The sequence below is a fragment of the Otolemur garnettii genome, unplaced genomic scaffold, assembly GCF_000181295.1.
Source record: "Otolemur garnettii isolate 467f Iridium unplaced genomic scaffold, OtoGar3 scaffold00009, whole genome shotgun sequence".
Taxonomy (NCBI): domain Eukaryota; kingdom Metazoa; phylum Chordata; class Mammalia; order Primates; family Galagidae; genus Otolemur; species Otolemur garnettii.
The window spans coordinates 8,024,881-8,047,309 of NW_003852404.1; the positions used below are offsets into that span (position 1 = coordinate 8,024,881).

Sequence of the window (22,429 nt, forward strand, 5' to 3'; positions counted from 1 at the left end):
ATGAGTTATGCGGAAAACCCCGACGAAATCACAAAAGATGAATGGATGGAGAAGTTTAATAACTTACATGTCCAGCGAGCAGACATGAATGGTCTCATCATGAACCACCTGGTCACAGAAGGTTTAGGAAGCAGCACAGAAGTTCCGAATAGAATCTGGGATTGAATCCAGCGTAGATCTAGAAACACTTGCCCAGAGGATCAAGATGCGGGAGACGATCCTGAAAGGTCAGATCCAGGAAGCCATTGCGCTGATCGACAGCCTCCAGCCAGGGCTCTTGGACACAAACCCGTACCTTTGCTTCAGTTTGCAGCAACAGCGTTTGATCGAGCTGATCCGCCAAGGTGAGACAGAGGCCGCGCTGGAGGTTGCACAGACGCAGCTGGCTGGCGGAGCAGGCCCGGCACAGCAGGCAGCGCCTGGCGCAGCTGGAACGCGCTGGCCCTGCTGGCCTTCGACAGCCCCGAGGAGTCGCCCTTCGGAGACCTCCTCCAGATGATGCAGAGGCAGAAGGTGTGGAGCGAAGTTCATCAAGCTGTCCTAGGTCATGAACATTGAGAGTCAACACCCAAGCTGGCAAAAGCTGAAGGGTTTGGTTGGCCGCGGGGCACTGCGCTGTCGGGCAGTTGCTTAGACTCCAGCCTCAGGTTCAGAAGGAGCAGGTCCTGGCCTTGCTCTCCGCGAGCTGCAGGCAGACAGGACATCATCCCCCTTCTCCTGAGCCTCGTCAGGCAGCTTCTACAAGTTTTTCTTTACCCTTGGTTTCTTGTTTTTCATAGGAAAGAATAGATAAATGTGTAAATCTTCATAACTCCTTTGAAGTGTGTGTGAGGCTATTGCATTGTTCTGTTTTTCCTTTTTGGTCTGGGTTATGTGACTTTGGGGGAAACGCGTGAGGGGTGGGGCTATGTCCTTTTAAATTTTTTTAAGTATACATTTGGTGCTGTGCGTGGTGAGAGACCCCTTCACAGTGGATCAGTGACCTTTCTCTGCTAGGCAGTTTTGTTGAAAATAAAGGTTTCGGCTGGGCGTGGTGGCTCACGCCTATTGTCCCAGTGCTGTGGGAGGCGCAGGTGGGTGGATCACCTGTGTTCAGAGGTTCGAGGCCAGCATGAGCCAGAGTGAGACCCCGTCTCTACCAAAAATTGCCGGCGTTCTGGCAGGCGCCTGTAATCCCAGCTACTTGGGAGGCTGAGGCTAGGGAATCACTTAAACCCAGGAACCCAGGGGTTGGCAGAGGTTGCTGTGAGCTATGATTCCATGGTACTCTACTGAAGGACACAAAGTGACACTCTGTCTCCATAAAAAAAAATAAAATAAAATAAAAGCAAAAAAAAATTTTAAAAAAGAAAATAAAGGTTTCTCTTCGATTTCCAGTATGACCCAAATGACTTCTAAACAGTGTTCATCACCTCAAACGACCTTTGGGTTGGGCTGTACTTTATCCTGTGATGATGGCGGTGGCTTTCTTTTGCACCTGCAGCTAGAAAGATGCCTTGGCCCTGTCTGGGTGCTGGGGGGCAGCCCTCCACTAGCAGGGTCGCTTGGGGGCACCAGGCTGTCAGCAGAGGATGGTGCCCAGAGCCCCATGAGCAGAGTGGTTTCTCTTTTTGTTGTCTGTGTCCTCCGCAGCTGTCCCACATTTTTTTTTTTTTTTGGAGACAGAGCCTCAAGGTGTCCCCCTGGTAGAGTGCCGTGGCATCACAGCTCACAGCAACCGCCAACTCCTGGGCTTAGGCGATTCTCTTGCCTCAGCATCCTGAGCCGCTGGGACTACAGACGCCTGCCACGACACCTGGCTATTTTTGTTGTTGTTGAAGTTTGTCCAGGGCCGGGTTTGAACCCACCACCCTCAGCATATAGGGCCGGTGCCCTACCCACTGAGCAGGAGCCTCAGGCACTGCCCCCTAGCTAAACTTTTTATTTTGAAATAATTATAGGTCTGCATATAATTGTAAGAAATAATACAGAGCGATTCCCCTATATCCTTCCTTGGTTTTCTTCAGTGGTAACATCTTATAAAACTATAGTACAATATCACAGGGACATCCACACAGTCAAAGTAACAGAACATTTCCATTACCACAAGGCTCTCTTATGCTGTCTTTAGGCTTCTTTGAAGCAGAGAGGAATTTAGTACAGAGAATTAAGTGTTTGTAGAGTTATTGGGGCGGAGGGGCTGGATCAATGATCACCATACTGGGCCTCCAGAGGTGATTCACCATAGAACTCACCAGTCAGGCACTATTGCTTTTGCCACCATAGTTGGAGAATAAAAATGCCACCGCTGGAATTATTACATCCCAGAACACATCACCACAGCAGGGATGCCTGGGTCTAGATTTGGACTAGAAGCTGGTTCCTAGGCACTGGAATGCTGAGTTTGGCTGTCCCTACTAAGCCATTGCTTCTCAACAGCCATGAAGTGGAGACTGGCCACCATGCACTGCTACAAACTTCCACGTCACCATGACCTTGCTTGCCAGACGATATCAGCCCAAAGCAGCAGGATATGGCCACTGCCTCACTAGCTGGCAGAACCCATCCACATCTGGATTCTAACCACAATCAAGTCTCAGAAATAACATTTTATCTTTTTAGATACGGGAAAGAATGGATGCTAAGTCCTGACTGATCACATGCAACACAATGGACACAGAGATAGATTTGTGTGCTTAGTGTTGGGAGGACAAGAGGGGTTTCTATCAGATCTGCTATTATTTTCCCTGTTAAACATGAGGTGAAAGATGAGCATGGCAAGGATGTGGAGAAATTGGTGGGAATGCAAAATGGTGCAGCCATATAAATAACAGTATACAAGAGATTCCTCAAAAAGGTTAAAACTAGGGCGGTGCCAGTGGCTCAGTGAGTAGGGCGCTGGCCCCATATACCAAGGGTGGCAGGTTCAAACCTGGCCCCGGCCAAACTGCAACAAAAAAAATAGCCAAGCATTGTGGCAGGCGCCTGTAGTCGCAGCTACTTGGAAGGCTGAGGCAAGAGAACTACCTAAGCCCAAGAGCTGGAGGTTACCATGAGCTGTGATGCCACGGCACTGTACCTAGGGTAACAAAGTGAGATTCTGTCTCTAAAAAAAATAAAATAAAATAAAAATAGATAGAAAAAAAAATAGAACTACCATTCATGATCCAGAAATCCAGACCAGACTCACTTCTGGGTCTTCTTCCAGAAGGTTTAAAATCAGGATCTTAGGCCTGACGCCGCCTATAGCTCAGTGAGTAGGGCACTGGCCACATACACTAAGGCTGGTGTGTTTGCGCCTGGGCCGGGCCCGCTAAACAACAATGATAACTGCAACCAACAAGTAGCTGGGGCTTGGCACCTGTAGCTCAAGTGGCTAGGGTGCCAGCCACATACACCAGAGCTGGCAGGTTCGAATCCGGCCCGGGCCTGCCAAACAACAATGACATCTACAACTAAAAAATAGCCAGGTCCTGTAGCAGGTGCCTGTAGTCCCAGCTACTTGGGAGGCTGAGGCAAGAGAATCATTTAAGCCCAAGAGTTTGAGATTGCTGTGAGCTGTGACACCACAGCACTCTACTGAGGGCGACATAGTGAGACTGCCTCCAAAGAATAAAAAATAAAGATCATGAAGGGATATCAGCATTCCTGTGTTCATTATAGCATTACTCACAGCCACAATGCAGAAACATTGCATCCATCCACAGATGAATAGATAAATAAAATATAGCGTATACATGCAGTGGAATATTCCTCTACCTTTAACAAAGGAGGACACGATGCAGTATTCAACAACAAAGATAAACCTTGGCTGGGTGTGATAGCTCATGCCTGTATCCCAGCACTTTGGGAGGGTGAGGTGGGAGGATTGCTTGAGGTCAGGAGTTCAAGGTTGCAGTGAGCTATGATCCCCTGACTACACTCCAGCGTGGGCAATGGAGAAAGCTCCTGTCGCTAAAAATAAATAAATAATATGTCTTGGTCTTTTTTTATATAAGTAAATCAATTTTAAAAAGATAAAGCTTGAGGGCATTATGCTATGTGAAATAAACCAGTCACAGGAGGACAAAGACTACATGATTCCACTTATATGAACTATCTAAAAATAATCAAACTCCTAGAAACAGAGAGTAGAATTGTGGTTGCCAGGGGCTGGGTGCGGGAGGGGGGGGATAGGGAGTTGCCACAGTCTCAAGTATGCAAGATGAGTAAGTTCTGGAAATCCCTGTACGTTATCGTCCCTACAGTTAATCGTATTGTATTGTATACTTACAAAATGTTCAGGGGATAGCTCGCGGCTGGGTGTGATGGCACATGCCCCTTAATCTTAGAGCAGTGGTTCTCAACCTGTGGGTTGTGACAGGGTTGTATGGATTTGGTAAGAATTCCAACCCTGGGCTCGGCGACTGTGGCTCAAGTGGCTAAGGTGCCAGCTACATACACCTAAGGTGGCAGGTTCGAATCCAGCCCGGGCCTGCCAAACAACAATAATGGCTGCAACCAAAAAATAGCCAGGCGTTGTGGCGAGTGCCTGTGGTCCCAGCTACTTGGGAGGCTGAGGCAGGAGACTCGCTTGAGCCCAGGAGTTGGAGGTTGCTGTGAGCTGTGATGCCACAGCACTCTACCCAGGGGGTCAGCTTAAGGCTCTGTCTCAAAAAAAATAATAATAATTTTAACCTTGAATTGGAATGAATCCAGTTAAACCTTTTCTCTTCACCTGCACCTAAACAGCCAAACAGCCAAACAGCTGCAGAAGGAGACCCAAATGCGTAGACCATTCCCTATAAATTCATGACCACTAGTCTTAAGTGGGACTACAGAGTTAGGAAGGCTGAGAACCACTGTCCTTAGAGGGAGGTGTGAGAGGAGAGGTCAAGGCAGGAGAATCTCTTGAGCTCAGGAGTTTGAGGTCAGCAAAAGCGAGACCCTGTCTCCAGTAAAAAACAGAAAAAATTGGCTTGGTGCCTGTAGCACAGTGGTTATGGTGCCAGCCACATACACCGAGGTTGGTGGGTTTGAACCCAGCCCTGGCCTGCTAAACAACAAAGACAACTGCAACTAAAAATAGCTAGGTGGGGTGGACAGCATCTGTGGCTCAAAGAGTCGGGTGCCGGCCCCATATGCCAGAGGTAGCGGGTTCAAATCCAGCCCTGGCCAAAACCTGCAAAAAATAATAATAATAATAAAACTAGGTGTTGTGGTGGGCGCCTGTAGTCCCAGCTACTTGGGAGGCTGAGGCAAAAGAATAATCGCTAAAGGCCAAGAGTTTGAAGTTGCTGTGAGCCGTGATGCCACGGCACTCTACCCAGGGTGACAGAGTGAGATTCTGTCTCAAATAAATAAATAATAGAAAAAGTATCCAGGTGTTGTGGTGCATGCCTGTAGTCCCAGCTCCTGAGTAGACGAGGCAGGGGGATCACCTGAGCACAAGATTTGAGGTTGCTGTGAGCTAGGCTGGTGCCACTGCACGGTAGCCTGGGAAACAGAACAAGATTCTGTCAAGAGGAAAGGAAGAAAGGAAGGAGGCAGGGGGAGAGAGAGAGAAGGACGGAAGGAAGGAAGGAGTAGGGAGGAGGGGAGGAAGAGAAGACGGGCAAAGGGGAGGAAGGAAGGAAAAGAAAAGATAAAGATAGATCTCATGTTAAATGTGTTTACTACAATAAAAAAAACTTACTTCTAAAAAGAAGAGTGAAGAGCTTTTTCATTTTTTTAGTCATTGTGAAGAAAGGAGTAGTGAGTTGGCCAAACTGACATTGTTGTAGTCCCACTTAGGACTAGTGGTCGTGAATTTATAGGGAAGGGTCTCCGCATTGGGTACTTTCTGCAGCTGTTTGGGTGCAGGTGAAGAGAAAAGGTTTAACTGGATTCATCCAGGGTTGGAATTCTTACCAAATCCAAACAACAAAAAGACAAGACAGCAAAAGGACATGCATTGGTGCCAAATACGTTAAAATCATAGATTATGGAAAATAAACAGGATCAGGAGTGGAGAAAGGAGAAAACCCATGGACTGTGAGGCAGTGGAGGTACCACTCGCAAACCAGAAAGGGAGAGGGGGAAGCCTGGAGACACTTGTTTTCAGACTCCCTCGTTCACAACCGGGCTAATTCTGGATCTGCCTAAATAGGGAAAGGGGCAATACTTGGTTTATTTTATTTATGTTTTTGAGAGTCTCCTTATGTCGCCTTCGGTAGAGTGTCATGGCATCACAGTTCCCAGTGACCTCAAACTCTTGGGCTTAAGCGATTCTCTTGCCTCAGCCTCCCAAGTAGCTGGGACTACGGACGCCCGCCACAACGCCTGGCTATTTTTATTTATTTCTTTTGTCGTTGTCACTGTTGTTTAGCCATAACCCGGTGTAGGTGGCTGGCACCCGAGCGCCGAGCCTGACGCGAGGATTTAATGAGATAACGCGCACAGAGCGCTTCACACAAGGCGTGGCAGCACACAGTGAACGCTGAACACACACGAAGCTGTCAGCGGCGCTACGAACTGAAGCCAAGGCGGGGTTACGACTAGGACAATTCTCAGCGTAGCGCAGAAGGGCCGGGACGCCGAACTTTCGGAGGGCGCGGCGCACGCGTCCCTAAGCGGGCGCTCATCTAGTGCCGACGCGATGCATGCGCCGGAAGTTGCAACCGGGAAGCCAGCGAGGCCGGTTCCGCCCGACTCTAACATGGCGGCGCCCTTTGTCTACTCTGGAGTGCCGTCCCTGGCCTGCTCGCGGCCGTGATGCACCGCCTTCTGCGGTGGGGTCTGGGACATGGCAGGTGAGGATCAGCAAGTGCACGGGGCCGGGGGAGTTCCAGGAGGCAGGGCGCAGGCGGCGGAGGATGTGGCGCGGCGGGACACCGGGGACGGTTGTGTGGGGGAGGGGAGGGAAGTGGAATGGGACGCGAACCCACGATGAGGGGACACCGCCGGACAGGAGTCTGTGGGGCAGCTGGGCGGGGGACGTTGCCGGACGAGCGGGCAGGGAGTGGGCGGCCAGAGCGACCACTTAGGCGAGAGCACCCGAGTCACCTCCCGGGCTGGGTGACACCCCAGCTGGTAGCATCTCCGCCCCCGCCGCCCGGCTGTCACCGCCCCTTGACCTCGCGCGCCGCGGCGGGTGGGCGTTCTGCGGCTGTGAGGGTGCGAAATGCTTGGGCGGCTCACGTCAGCTGCCCGGGACAGGAGGGCAGAGGTTTGCCAGGGCCCAGTAGGTGCGGCAGAGTGGGAGGTCAACACTGGCCCTCTGTAAAATTGTTTCATTCATTCGTTCTACGGACGGTAGTTCAGCTTCTGATAGGTTCTGAGGATAGAGCAAGCGCAATCCGGGTAGAGTCGATCTTAGACTAGCGTTTAGGAGTATGAGTGAACCATCAAGGCAAGCAGGGAGGTTTGAATTTCCACTCTGCTGCGTCCTTAGGCACTTTGGGGACTTTTTCTCTACCTTGGTTTCCTAATCCTTTTTTTTTTTTTAGAGACAGAGTTTCACTTTGTTGCCCTCGGTAGGGTGCCGTAGCGTCACAGCTCACAGCAATCTCCAGCTCTTGGGCTTAGGAGGTTCTCTTGCCTCAGCCTCCGGAATTTTTTTTTTGTTGCAGTTTGGCCGGGGCCAGGTTCAAACCCGCCACCCTCGGTATATGGGGCCGGCGCCCTACTCAGTGAGCCACAGGTGCCGCCCGGTTTCCTAATCCTTAAAGCATATAAAATCTGCCTTCTACTATTGTTAAAAAGGTTAAATGGTGTAATAGTTGTAAAGTGCTTGGAACACTTAACTGGCACAAAGTAAATGCTGCGTATGTGTTCCTGTTATCATTTGTATCCTATTCACTCAGAGCGCAGAGACACATGTGGGAGACAGGTAAATAAGCAATTTTTTTTTTTTTTTTTTTTGAGACAGAGGCTCTGGGTAGAGTGTCATGGCATCATCATCGCTCACAGCAATCTCCATCTCTTGGACTCAGGTGGTCCTCTCATCTTGCCCTCCCTAGTAGCTAGGATTACAGGCACCCACCATGATGATGCCTGTCTAATTTTTCTATTTTTAGTAGAGACGGGGCTTCCCTCTTGCCCAGGCTGGTCTTGAACTCCTGAGCTCCAGCAGTCCACCTGCCTTGGCCTCCCAGAGTGCTAGGATTACAGGGGTGAGCCACCATGCCTGTCCTAAATAAGCAGTTCTGATGCCACTGTGATGGAAGAAATGTCTCCTCCTGGGCACACAGAGTAGAGACCCTTCCCTCAGTCAAGGTGAATCCAGGGAAGTTCTGTCCCCAGAAAGCTAACACCTAAAGGAAGTTTAGAGGAGTGAGGCAGAAGAGGAGTATTCTCACTTAAGGAGTAGCTGGTGAGAAAGCTCACGTCTCTGGTGGGGGTGGGGCTAGAAGGCTAAAGAAACAGGCCTTGTAAACCTACGTAAGGACTTGAAGTTTTAGGTCAATGGAAAGCCATTTAAGAATCAGATTTGTGAATTAGATCACTCTGGCTATGTGAAGAATATATCAGAGGGAGTGAGCCTGGAGGCCAGTTAAGAGGCTGCTAATCAATCCAGATGAGAAATGAGGGAGGCCTTGAGTTGGGGTAGAGGCAGAGGGTGGCGAGAGATGGTTTTAGAGGTAAAATTGACAAAACTTGGTGATTACTTTGCTGAGGGAGTTAGGGGCAGGGGGGAGTCAAGATTACCCCAAGTTTTGACTGCTGGATGTTGATGCTGTACAATGTGATAGGAAACAGGACAGGGAGCAGTTTTACAGGGGGAGGGGGGAGTTTGAATGTAGTGTAGTTAGATAACTGTAGAACATTCAGGTGCAGCTGTCCAGTGGTGATCTGGTAGTTGTCATTCCATCAAAGGTCACTAAAGTCACAGGTGGGATGTGCTGAGCACAGGTGAGGGTATGCACTGAGAAGCCAAGTGCCCAGTCCATCCCAGAGATGCTCATGCTGCAGTAATGCTTAGGCACAAGCCTCATTGTTTCTGCCTTAGCAACATCACGCTCCATCTTTCATTAACAGGAGTTCTTGGCTCAGCGCCTGTGGCTCAAGCGGCTAAGGTGCCGGCCACATACACCTAAGGTGGCGGGTTCGAATCCCCAGCCCGGGCCTGCCAAACAACAATGATGGCTGCAACCAAAAAATGGCTGGGCATTGTGGCGGGCACCTGTAGTCCCAGCTACTTGGGAGGCTGAGGCAGGAGACTCGCTTGAGCCCAGGAGTTGGAGGTTGCTGTGAGCTGTGATGCCATGGCACTCTACCCAGGGGGATAGCTTGAGGCTCCGTCTAAAAAAAAAAAAAACAGGAGTTCTTGAGTGTAGAGACTGGGCCTGAGTTTATTCATCCTTGTGTAGTAGGCCAGTGAACCAAATTGACATTTACTGAGCACTTACTTTGTTCCAAGCTCTGCTGAGCAACTGTGTTTGCCTGTGATCTGTGGAGGGATGAAAGGGCAGCTCTCAAGAAGCACCCTTTAGGTGTTAATCAGATTTTTCACTTGGGTGTTTTTGGTTTCAGTAATGAGCTTAAGGGGGAGGCACCCAGCTGGCGTTGAGGCAGACAGACTGTCAGGAAAAAGTAGCCTGGGCTATTTGTAAGTCTGAGACGTGCCAGTAACACTCAAGGATGAAACAAACCAGATGAGTTTGACTTCCTCTGTGCTCAATGTGATTCAAATCAGCCTTTCAAGATAGCTTTTTTAAAAAAATTATACAGTAATGACAAAATCCTAGTTACCGTTTGGGTGGGAAATGGTTGACATTGCTCTTATTGTTTTAACAACAAAGACCAGAATGAATTCATCAAGGGATGATGCTCACAGTTTGTTTGATTAGGTACACCCTAAAATGCTCCAGCCAAGCCATCCCAAAATACAGTGGCTGAATCTGAAGTTTATTCCTTGCTCCTTAACATTCTGGATGTACACAGCGCAGGGCTGGCAGAGTGGCTTGCTCTGTTCTATGAGGTCATCTGAGTGCAGGGTTCATTTGATCGTGTGGCTCTTCTTGCTCAAATCCAGGCTTGTCTTATGTTCTAAGCTCCTGCCATCATGTGTGAACTCCAGTTCATACAAAAGGGGAAAGAGGTTCTAATGTTTAAAGAGACACATCTTTGTACAACATGGTCCCCAGACATCAGCCAGCTACTACATGTGGTATATAAATCAAAGAAAGAATTATGTGTTTCAGGGCTGGAGGAAAAGTTGGCTGAGAACCCGCTCTGTCCTGGTGTAACTGGATTACTGGATTGTCCGTGTGATCCCAGCCTTGAACGGATCACTGGATTACCTGGATTGGGGGGTGTGATTCCAGCCTGAAAGGATCACTGAACTGGTGAAAAAGGGCCAGCTGTACCCCCACCCTGGCTCCCTAAGGCAGGCTGCTCTGGCTTTGAGTGGGTTCATGGTGCTTGGGACTGGGGAGTCCAGGCATGTTCATGCATTCACTGTTTTCTGTGCCCAGTATGTGTCACACACTGCACCAGCATCTGGGGATGCGGACACGAGTAAGACCGGTTCTTGGGAGCAAGGTGCTACTGGTTGTGGATACTCACAGTGCAGTTCAAGAAACCCCCTTAGAGGTCTGGTCAGGTGTGTGTGTTCACAGAGGAAGGGGTGACTGATATTGGAAGGCTTTACTGCAGTGATGATGGAGTGTGAACGGCACAGTTTAGGTTAATAACTGTACAGGTCCCCTCAGATGGACAGAGACAGTGAGGACTCTGGAGTCAGGTATGACACTTTGCACCTTATTTCATGGCTCTATGTCCTGAGGGCCACCACTTTCTTCATTGCTGAGCCTCAGTTTCTTCATCTGTAATATATGACATCTACCTCACAGAACTGTTTTGAGAATTGCGTGAGGTCAGGCAGTAAGTCACAGGGTCTGCTGTGTAATGTGCGGCACTAATTAAATGTTAGTTACCTCCTGCTGTAAGGTACAGCTTGGTTTGAAGCCAAAGAGGCCAGTCGAGCTTGCAGTTGAAGAAGGACTGGAACTTTGGGGCAACCAGGTCACCGTCCTTTGATACCTGGAGAGTCAGAGACTGCTCTGTGACCTCAGGAGTCCTGCAGACTTACTAATTACAGTTATCTTTGGATTCTCAGAGACCATGCCCTGAGGGCACCTCAGGCTCTGATGAGGGGTCTTTTGAGAGGGAAAAGGTTCTCTCCGCCTGTTTAATAATTCCTTCAACTTCGGGGCTGTGGCTCACATCTCTAATCCCAGAACTCTGGGAGGCCAAGGTGGGTGGATTGCCTGAGCTCACAATGTTTCTGGGAACTGTTTTCTGAGCCCTATTCAGCCCCTCAGCCCACCTGAGTTTGGAGCCTTTCCTCTGTGATTTCTTAGCACCCTGCTCTGATCTCTATTTTTTGTTTTGTTTTTGAGACAGGGTCTTGCTCTGATGCCCCATATAAAGTGCAGCGGCATCATCACAGCCCACTTTGGCCTCAAACTCTAGGTTCAGCCTCTCAAGTAGTTGGGATTATAAGCATGTCCCACCACGCCCAGCTAACTTTTCTATCTTTTTGAAAGGCGGAGGTCTTGCTCTTTATTTCTTAGGTTGGTCTCAAACTCCTGACCTCAAGCAATCCTCCTGCCTCGGCCTCCTAAAGTGCTAGGATTACAGGTTCAGTGAGCTACCAGGCCCTTTTAATGACTTTGTTGTATCTGTTTCTTGTTGGAAAGCATTTGAACATTTGGTTGCAGCATAGACGCTCACAGTTTTAGTTGATCCCCTCAGTGGGTATTAGTTATTGGTGAACTTTAAGGGCATCTTGATTTGGGTAAGGGAGGAGAATGTAGATTTGCACCAATAGGTGGTTGAAAAGCAGAAAGTATTTTTCAGGCGTGTTGCTGAAGGCATGGATATTTTATCGCATTTTTCCGTGTTTCATTTGGGTCTTAGCATTAGGCAGTGATTTAAAATGTCATCTACTGAGAGCTCCGTTGATTCCACCTGTAGTTCCTTAGGTGCCTTGGTGATATCAACTAGGCAAGGCTGAAATGCTCATTTGAATGTGAGGTCATTATTCTCAAAGTCAGTGAACTTCTCATCATATTCTCCAATTGACGGGTCTATGACAGCTGTGTATTCTTCCAGTGATTCACACATGTCATCCTGCTCATCAGTGACCTTTGATAACTGGGGGAAATGTTCATCTGAAATTTCCTTTTGAGGATTTGTTTTCCAAAAAGGATAGCTTTTTTCAAAATGCTTGGATTTTATTTCATTTTTGCCCCTTGTCCTTGTGATAGCCAACCCCCTTTAGAATGACACAGCAGATCCGCACTGAACCTCATCATTAAACTTTAGCTTGTATGAAACTGATGATGCTGTGTTGCATTTGCCTTGAATGTAGTTAATCCTTATAACTTGTTGCAAAGTGTCAGTTAAAATAGTAGCATTAGCACAGAGATTTTGCTGATGCAAGATATAATGGAAAGAAATGAGAGCATCTGGATGTGTTAATACTTTTTTTTTTGAGACAGAGTCTCAAGTTGTTGCCCTCAGTAGAGTGTTGTGGCATCACAGCTCATAGCAACCTCCAACTCTTGGGCTTAAGTGATTCTCTTGCCTCAGCCTCCCACCTGGGCTCAAGCGAGTCTCCTGCCTCAGCCTCCCAAGTAGCTGGGACCACAGGCGCCCCCCACAAAGCTCGGCTATTTTTTGGTTGCAGCTGTCATTGTTGTTTGGAGAGTCAGGGCTGGATTCAAACCCACCACCTTAGGTGTATGTGGCTGGCGCCTTAGCCACTTGAGCCACAGGCGCCGAGCCAGTTGTCATTGTTGTTTAGCAGGCCCCGGCTGGGTTCAAACCTGCCAGCTCTGGTGTATGTGGCTGGTGCCTTAGCCGCTGAGCTACAGGCGCCAAGCCAAGGATTTGTTAATACTTTTATCTATGCAATAAACCCTTCATGTTTTCCTGTCATGGAAGGTGCACCATCTCTGCATACACTCACTAGATTACCAAATTCAGTCCAACTTCACAACATTTATCTTGAAAATTATTATTATCATTATTATTATTTTTTTTAAGACAGAGTCTCAAGCTGTTGCCCTGGGTAGAGTGCTGTGGCATCACAGCTCACAGCAACCTCCAGCCCTTGGGCTCAAGCAATTCTCTTGCCTCAGCCTCCCGAGTAGCTGGGACTACAGGCACCTGCCACAATGCCCAGCTATTTTTTTGTTGTAGTTGTCATTGTTGTTTGGTAGGTCCAGGCCAGGTTTGAATCCATCAGCCCCAGTATGTGTGGCTAGCACCTTAGCCGCTGAGCTACAGGTGCCAAGCCTATTTTTTTAATTTTTTTTATATTTTTGAGACAGAGTCTCACTCTGTCACCCTGTAAAGTGCTGAGGGCCATCATAGCTCATGTCATCCTCAAATTCTTGGGCTTTAGCATCTTCTTGGCTCAGCCTCCTGAGTAGCTAGGACTACAGGTGTGTACCACTACCTGGCTAGTTTTTCTGTTTTTAGTAGAGGTGGGGTCTTCCTCTTTCTTAGGCTTAAGAGCCTAAGTTTGAGACCCCTTAGGCTGGTCTCAAACTCCTAAGGTCTACCAGTCCACTTGCCTTGGCCTCCCCAGAGTGCTGGAATTATAAGCATGAGCCACTGCGCCCAGCTTCTATTCTTTGGCATTTTAAATGTGTTCATTTAGAAAATAAATAAAAGACAAGTGAAACTATATCAATAAAAGGATTTGTTCTGTAAAATTTCGATTCAGTCAAAAGGCTGCACTTAAGGACCTAGAAGTCCACATGTGGCCTCACGGCTGCAGGTTCCCCACCCCAGTGTGTGCTGTTAGCCTTTGAGCAAAGTACTTGACCTCTCTAAGCCTCAGTTTCCTCAGTTGCAGAATGGGGACCTCGCATCTAGCTCTATTGGGTGGAACTATTAATGAGATAATGCATATAAAGTGCTCAGTCGAGTCCCTGACTCCCTAATTGGCAATTAGTATTACATGTCAATTAGGAGAAGAGTACCCTTGAGAAAGTCAAGAAAGAAAATGTGCAGAGCTGAGGAAGAAAACAGCGTTTGGAATAGGAAAGTGTACATGAGGTAGAGAAGCCAGAAGGTTCTAAGGGATGTACTGTGGAACAGAGACCTTCTGTCCTCCAGGTGACTCAGTGGTACCTGTGTGTCCTCCCAGAGCCATTCTGTGCATATGCACGCATGTCCATATATGCAGGGAAAACCATTTTTTAAGAAAGTCAGGTGGATTGAGTTTGTTGCACATACACGAATGCACACGGGCTTTTTACATGGTTGGCCGGAGAACCACTGTCAGCACTGACGGACAGCCTCTCTGGGCATAGCTTCAGAGATCTCACTGTTTACCTGGAAAAAGACCAGATGGCCCATTTTGTCCTAGAATTCCCTGACGGATGGTGCCTGTGTGGGTGGTACTCAGTTATGCAGATGGGGTGTCCGACAGGGTGACACAGTGTTGGGTAATGGATATTACAGCAGGGAGGGACCCCAATCTTACAGAAAACGAAAAACTCCAAATATGGTTTGTGCACAAAGCATATTGTCCTGCTTCTTTGGCTGGCCACAGTTTTTACATGATTGACATAACAGAGGTCTGAGAGTAAGCATCGTGCCATGACGAACGTGTGTGTGGTGTCGGGATGGGTGCCTGGTGCCCAGAGCTCCTAGTGGACCTCAGTAGCTTAAAAGTCCCAGGGCAAATCAAGGTTGACCTCAGTAGTGTACTCAGCACAGATCCATGTAGAAAACTAAGGCTGGGCTCTTGGATTCAGACATGCCTGTTATAAATTGGAGAGAGATGGTTCTTAGGATTGGGCTTCAAAGGAAGGAAGCCAGCAAAGGGCATGGTTAGAATGGAGAGTTACTCACTCCTGTCTAAACAGCAGCCTGGACACAGGCTCAGAGGTGGGAATTCCAGCTGAGAGTGCAGAGCAGGCCAGGAGCAGGCTGGGTGGGTTCATTGTAACATCAAAACGTCCTCAGCTTCTGGTCTTAAAAGGTCTGGCAGTAGAATCTGTTTTGCCCTCCCCACCCGTCCACTTCCTATACTGGAACTATTAATCTAAGCAGACACTTTCCTGTCCTGCCTGGAAGGCTCTGCTCTGGTGTTGCTGACCTGCGCCGTGGGAAGCTGCATCTCTCTGGCTCAGAAGCCGTGGCTCAGAGACTCATTACAATAGTCTAGGGGCCATGGGGGCTCTCTCAGGGACTTCCCCCACCCCGCCCCCAGCCCCACTAGTTACTGTAGCTCAGTCAGCTGCCCAAGCTAATGCTTCACAACATTGTTTAAAGTAAGAAAGAACATTGTTTAATTTTGTAAGTCGTTTTTATTAACTATGGAGTAGATACAAAAGAATATGTTCAGTATAAAGAATGAGGCTTGAAGGAACACTCACGTAGCCATTGCCCCAGTTACTAAAAGGAACTTTAGCTTGGGAGCCCCTGTGCTCCCATCCTGATCCTATCCCACCCCTCCCCCAGGTCATCCCCAAGTTTTTCTTTTTTCTTTTTTGAGACAGAGTCTCCCTGTGTTGCTCTTGGTAGAGTGCCGTAGTGTCACGGCTCACAGCAACCTCAAAGTCTTGGGCTTAAGCAATTCTCTTGCCTCAGCTTCCCAAGTAGCTGGGGACTACAGGCACCCGCCACAACACCTGGCTATTTTGTTGTTGTTGTTGTTGTTGTCATTGTTGTTTAGCTGGCCTGGGCTGGGTTCAAACCCGCCAGCCTCGGTGCATGTGGCTGGCGCCATAACCACAGTGCTATGGGCGCCAGGCCCCCCCAATTTTCTCAATGTGACTTAACATTTTTTGTTTATATGTTCTTGAGATTAATCCATGTTGCATAGAGTTGTGTTTCATTTTTGTTGATGAATAATGTTCCATTTGTCCATTCTATTGTTAGTGGACATTTGGGCTGTTTCTAGTATTTTGCTAAGACAGACAGTGCTTCGGTGCCCATTGCTGGGACACATGTGGACAGGGTCTGTAGCCAAGAGTGGGCTGAACGTGAAGTTTGCATATCATCAGTTTGACTCAATAGCAAGGCCAAATTGTTTCCAAAATATTTCCTTGATTCAGCAATTCTGTTTGTTTCACATCCCCTTAACGATGGTATTATCAAGCTGTAAAATTTTTGCTAATTTTTATTATACCATTTCCCAGTACAGTGGTCTCACGTGGTTTAGATTTGCATTTTCTTGATATTGGTGAGCTGGGCATCGTTTTTTTTGGTTTTTTTGATTTTTTTTTTTTTTGAGACAGAGTCTCAAGCTATCTGTAGAGTGCTGGCATCACAGCTCACAGCAACCTTAAACTCTTGGGCTTAAGTGATTCTCTTGCCTCAGCCTCCCAAGTAGCTGGGACTACAGGCACCCACCACAATGCCCACATATTATTTTTGTTGTTGAAGTTGTCATTGTTATTTAGCAGGCCCGGGCTGGGTTTGAACCCCCCAGCCTCGGTGCATGTGGCTGGCCCCCTACCCACTGATCTACGACAGGTTCTGCCCTGAGCATCTTTTCATATACTTATCTTTTTTTGTTTATTATAACAATAAGAGGTTTGGCTCAGTGCCCGTAGCATAGTAGTTACGGCACTGGCCACATGCACGGAGGCTGGTGGGTTGGAACCCAGACTAAGCCAGCTAAATGATGACAACTGCAACAAAAAAATAGCTGGGTGTTATGGTGGACTTTACTAAGTCCCAGCTACTTGGGAGGCTGAGGCAAGAGAATCACTTGAGCCCAAGAGTTGGAGGTTGCTGAGAGCTGTGACACCATGGCCCTCTACCGAGGGCAACATAGTAAGACTCTGTCTCAAAAAAAATAATAAATAAAAAGTTTATTTATTGTAACAATGATATACTCATATAATTTGAGGTTTTAATTTTTTTTTTTTTTTGAGACAGCGTCTCACTTTGTTACCCTTGGTAGAGTGCTGTGGCGTCACAGCTCACAGCAACCTCTAACTCTTGGGCTCAAGCAATTCTCTTGCCTCAGCCTCCCGAATAACTGGGACTACAGGCTCCCACCACAACACCCCGCTATTTTTAGAGGCGGAGTCTTGCTCTGGCTCAGGCTGGTCTTAAACCTGTGAGCTCAGGCAATCTACCCACCTCAGCCTCCCAAGTGCTGTGATTACAGGTGTGATGCCACTGCCATTTAAAAAAAATTTTTTTTTATTGTTTGGGATTCATTGAGTGTACCAAGAATTAGGTTATACTGATTGCATTTGTTAGATAAAGTCCCTCTTATAATTGTGTCCTGCCCCCAAGAGGTGTGCCATACACCGTGACTCCCACATCCCCCATCCTCCTCCACTCTCCCCACTTGCTCATTCCCCTGTCCCCCTTTGTATTAGCTCATCAGCTGCCTTCATATTAGAATAGGGTACATTGGATTCTTGCTCCTCCATTCTTATGATGCTTTACTAAGAAAAATGTGTTTCACTTCCATCCAGGTTAATGCAAAAGATGTAAAGTCTCCATCTTTTTAATGGCTGCATAGTATTCCATGGCCTACACATACCACAGCTTGTTAATGCATTCCTAGGTTGGTGGGCATTTAGGTTGTTTCCACATTTTGTTGTTTGTAATTCATATACTTACTGATCATTCAGATTTCGGCTTCTCTGAAATATTTAATCTTCTGCTTTTTTTTTCTATTGGGTTATTTAACTTTTTGTTTGTAGCTTTTCATTTTGTTATTTATTAATTATTATTATTATTATTTTGCGGTTTTTTTTTTTTTGGCCGGGGCTGGGTTTGAACCCACCACCTCCAGCATGTGGGGCCGGCACCCTACTCCTTTGAGCTACAGGTGCCACTCTATTTATTTATTATTTTTTGAGACAGAGCCTCACCCTGTTGCCCAGGCTAGAGTGACATGGCACCAGCCTAGCTCACAGCAATCTCAAACTCCTGGGTTTAAGTGATCCTCTTGCCTCAGCCTCCCAAGTAGCTGGGACTACAGCACCACCAGAACTCCTGGCTATTTTTAGAGACAAGGTCTTGCTCTTGCTCAAGGCAAGTCTCAAGCTTGTGAGCTCAAGAGATCCACCCGCCTGGGCCTCCCAGTGTGCTAGGATTATAGGCCTGAGCCACGATGCCTGTCAAATAATATTTCACTGCAGGGACAGTCCATGTTTTGTTGTTAGTTCCTTCATTAGTTTGGCTTATAGGTTGTTTCTGTCTTTCAACCATTGCAGTAATGTTGCCACGAACATTTGTGTTTAAGCTTTTGTGTGGAGGTAAGTTTTCCTGGTTGATTAATTATAAGAGCCTTTTGTATCAGCAGTAGCACCCCTTATTTATCATAAGGGCTATAAATATTGTCCCTAGGTTTTTATTTGCATTTGGGAAGTTGAGAAGATAAGGGTAGAAATGTAAAGGAACCACAACATTTAGATTTCTAACTTATCTTTCACCCAGTTAAGTTTATGTACTGTTCCTTCCCCAGTAGGACCCTGCTAGCTCTGTCTCTGTCTCTGCTCCCCCCACCCCCGCCCCCAGCCTTCCTGTCTTAGGACCTGGAGCCAGGCAGCACTTGGGGGTGGTTTCCAAGTTTCTGCTCAGAAGCTCACACTTCAAAGTGGTTGTCTGAAAAACTGCCAGTATTGCAATCATCCATTTCAAGCCTTGGCTTCCAAGCAGCTTTGCTGATTCACTGCTGCTACAGGTGATGGGGATTTGAGGGGCCAAGGCCAGCAGCTCTGTTTGCTGAAGGACAAACCCTGGGGCTCCAGCCTCTCCTAATCCTTTGAAGCAGTGGTTCTCAACCTTCCTAATGCACACAATGTATTTTCATTGTTAAAAAGGGGTCCAGACCCACAGGTTGAGAACTGCTGCTCTGGAGGCTGCTGTCTAAAAACGGTGCTAGAGAGCAGCACTTCAACATCTGGATCTGAGGAACCAGCAGTTTTTGAAAATTGTAAGCAATTGGGCGGCGCCTGTGGCTCAATGAGTAGGGTGCTGGCCCCATATACCAAGGGTGGCGAGTTCAAACCCGGCCCCAGACAAACTGCAACAAAAAAATACCTGGGCATTGTGCTGGGCGCTTGTAGTCCCAGCTACTCAGGAGGCTGAGGCAGGACAATCACATCAGCCCAGAAGTTGGAGGTTGCTGTGAGCTGTGATGCTATGGCACTCTACAGAAGGCGACAGAGTGAGACTCTGTCTCTTAAAAAAAAAAAAAGAAAGAAAGAAAGAAATTGAGACATTGAATTTTTGTCCACTTTTTATCCAGGCCTCAAGGTTTTGAGATCCCCAAAATAGTCTTTTTTTTGAGACAGAGCTTGAAGCTGTCACCCTGGGTTACCTCACAGCAACCTCCAACTCCTGGGCTCAAACAGTTCTCCTGCCTCCACCTCCCAAGTAGCTGGGACTACAGGTGCCTACCACAATTCCCGGCTATTTTGTGGTTGTAGCCATCATTGTTTGGCAGGCCTGGGCTGGATTCGAACCCACCAGCTCAGGTTTATGTGGCTGGCACCTTAGCTGCTTGAGCCACAGGCACCGAGCCCCCAAAATATTCTTCTAAAATAGCCTCTGACTCATTTAGTTTTTCCTAATGAAGTTTTATAAAATTTTAATTTAGTTTAATCCTCTTTAGAATTAAATAATGTTTGATGTTGACTTCTACCATATATCTTCCACAGTGGATGCTCATGTCCTATGTGTTCATGGTTGGAAAACTTAAAGATAATTTTGTAGAGAACGTTTAAATGAAAAAAAAATCACCAAATGCTATGTAGGTAAATCTCTCTATTTTTAGGGGGGAAGGGGAGGAGAGAGTCTCCTTCTGTCACCTAGGCTGGAGTGCAGTATTGTGATCATAGCTTGCTGTAACCTCAAACTCCTGGGCTTCAGTGATCCTCCTGCCTCAGCCTCCAGAGTATCTGGGACTACGGGTGCATACCACCACACCCAGCTTATTTAAAAAAAAAAAAAAAGTTATTTTTTTTTTTCGTTAGAGATGGGGTCTCACTATGTTGCCTAGGCTGGTCTTCAACTTCTGGCCTCTCAAAGAGCTGGAATTACAGACATGAGTCCCCACGCCTGGCCAATATCTCATTTTTCTTGAGAGTGTGTTTTATACTTTGAGTACATGTGTTTGCAGTCTGGCAGTCTCATTAATGAATCATCTATTGATGTATTCAATATTTTATTAAACTCTCAGGCTAGAAGGGACCTTAGCAGTCACCTAATCCTAGTGAGGATACAACCTAGGACAAGTTCTTTTTGGGTTTTTTTTGTAGAGACAGAGTCTCACTTTATCACCCTCGGTAGAGTGCCGTGGCATCACACAGCCCACAGCAACCACCAACTCCTGGGTTTAGGTGATTCTCTTGCCTCAGCCTCCTGAGTAGCTGGGACTATAGGCACCCACCACAACTATTGCAAGCTACTTTTTTGATGCGGTTTGTCTGAGGCAGGGTTTGAACCTGCCACCCTCGGTATATGGGGCCTGTGCCCTACCCTCCTGAGCCACAGGTGCCACCCACAACCTAGGACAAGTTATATGTGAAGAGCCTGTGCTACACTGAGGTCCAACAAACCACACCCATTTCCAATTTATATTTAACTTTTTACTTTTGGCTTGGGTTCCTAATCCAAAATAGCATCATGGGACAACTAATCCTTCCTTTGGATTGTCACGTTCTATCTTCTTTCTCAGGGAAAGTCTCTTTGCTCCTCCAAAGTCATCGTGTCCTTTGTAGGAAGAAGGTGGCATTTGCCATCAAGTATTAAGTATTTGTGCCGTTTGTTCTGGTTACAGGCGAGTAGAGTACGCAGTGCAGTTTGTGGGGTCTTTCCCTGGTTTTTTTTCAGGTCAGAACTCTACCGGATGGGTGCCTGGATTGCTAAGAATGATGATGGCCAACAGCAACTTTATGATAAAGTATGAACTTTAATCATCCCCATTTTACAGAAAGAAAATTGAGGTACAGAGATTCCAGTCCTCTTGCCCGAGGACCTTAACTAGCTTTGGCTGGATCCCAAGGCAGGCGTGTTTCACTGGGTCTGGGGAGTTAGTAAGCTCCCAGCAGGTGCATGCAGGAGTGTGGGGGGGCAAGGGGAGAAGACCTCCAGTTTCTTCACAGCCTCAGAGGGCTTCATCTGGGTCTGAAAATGAGGGCCCCAACTGCCATGCTGGGGGCATCCCCTTAAGACATTTCTGCTTGTAATATTTTCCTGCGAGATGCAGTCTCTGCAAATTACCACAATTTTCCATTTCCCTTATGAGAAATGTTTTACTTTGAGAAGTTTTCGGTTATAAGATCTCTTGGAAATTGTCTTAAAGATTATATAGTAGAAACAAAGGGCTTAGATCTCTGACTGTGGGGGCATTTATTTCCTCCCTTTCTCTCTTCCCTCCCATCTTCCTTCTTTCCTCCCTTCCCTCTTTCCTTCTTTTCTAACTTTCTCAGTTTTAAGTTTTTAGTAGATAATATTTACAAGTGGTTTAAAAACTATAGAAAGGATCTGTGGTGAAAAGTCCGTGTCCTTCCCTGCCCGCCCCCAGCTCCTCCGAGGGCCCTTCCTGTTGCTGGTTTCATATATACCGCTCAGAGATGAGGATATTTTCTTTTAAATTTAAATAAGTGACATAAATTCTCAGCCTGGCTTCATGGTTTTACACAAACAGCCTGGCCCTGCTTCCACTAGGAGGTGTCAGGTACTGAATGTTGTAGGGGACCTTGAACTACTCCAAGAGGAGGCATTAGAAACTCCCCAGGGTTTGATATTTAGCGGGAGGGACTTGCACAGGCTGCTCTGACAGATCCATGCAAATATGTGCTAAACCCTCCTGGGGCCACCTGGGGGTGACATTGTCCCATTTTTTCTCCATCCCAAGGGTTTAATGCCCTGGGACTTCCTAACCCTGCCCCTGTTCCTGGTGCAGGTCCTGAGGGTGGGGCTCACAGCTGGCCTTATTCCTTGTGGGCTCCTTAGCAGGGCCCTGAGCACTGCAATTGACTTTGAAATAAACGTCCACTTTGCTAATGCCTCAGCCCATGGGATACAAAGATTGGACCTCCAAGTCCATCCATTTTGAATGGGCTTTCTGCCCTAAATTGTACAGTAACAAAAGCCTGAAAGCAAAGCTTAAAGGCAGAGAAACATCTTTATGCTTTTTGCCACATTGGACCAGGCTGTGGCTCCCTTAGCCTCTACCAACTGCCTTCCCAAGGCTTGGCCCACCTGCTGTTGTCAGGGAGGAACCCTGCAATTCACTGGTAAAGGGTGTTCACTTAGGGTAATCTGGTTTGGTTTTATTTTTATTTTTTGAGACAGAGTCTCAAGCTGTCTCCCTGGGTAGAGAGAGTGTCATGGCGTCACAGCTCACAGTAACCTCAAACTCTTGGACTTAAGCCATTCTCTTGCCTTAGTCTCCCAAGTAGCTGAGACTATAGGCGCACACCACAACGCCCGGCTATTGTTGTTGTTGCCGTTGTCATTGTTGTTTTAGCTGGCCCAGGCCAGG

General features: G+C 47.4%; 1 pseudogene; it reads left to right on the forward strand.

Annotated features, from left to right (window-relative positions):
- Positions 1–21,854, forward strand: LOC100956658 (annotated as a pseudogene).
- The last annotated feature ends 575 nt before the right edge of the window (positions 21,855–22,429 follow it).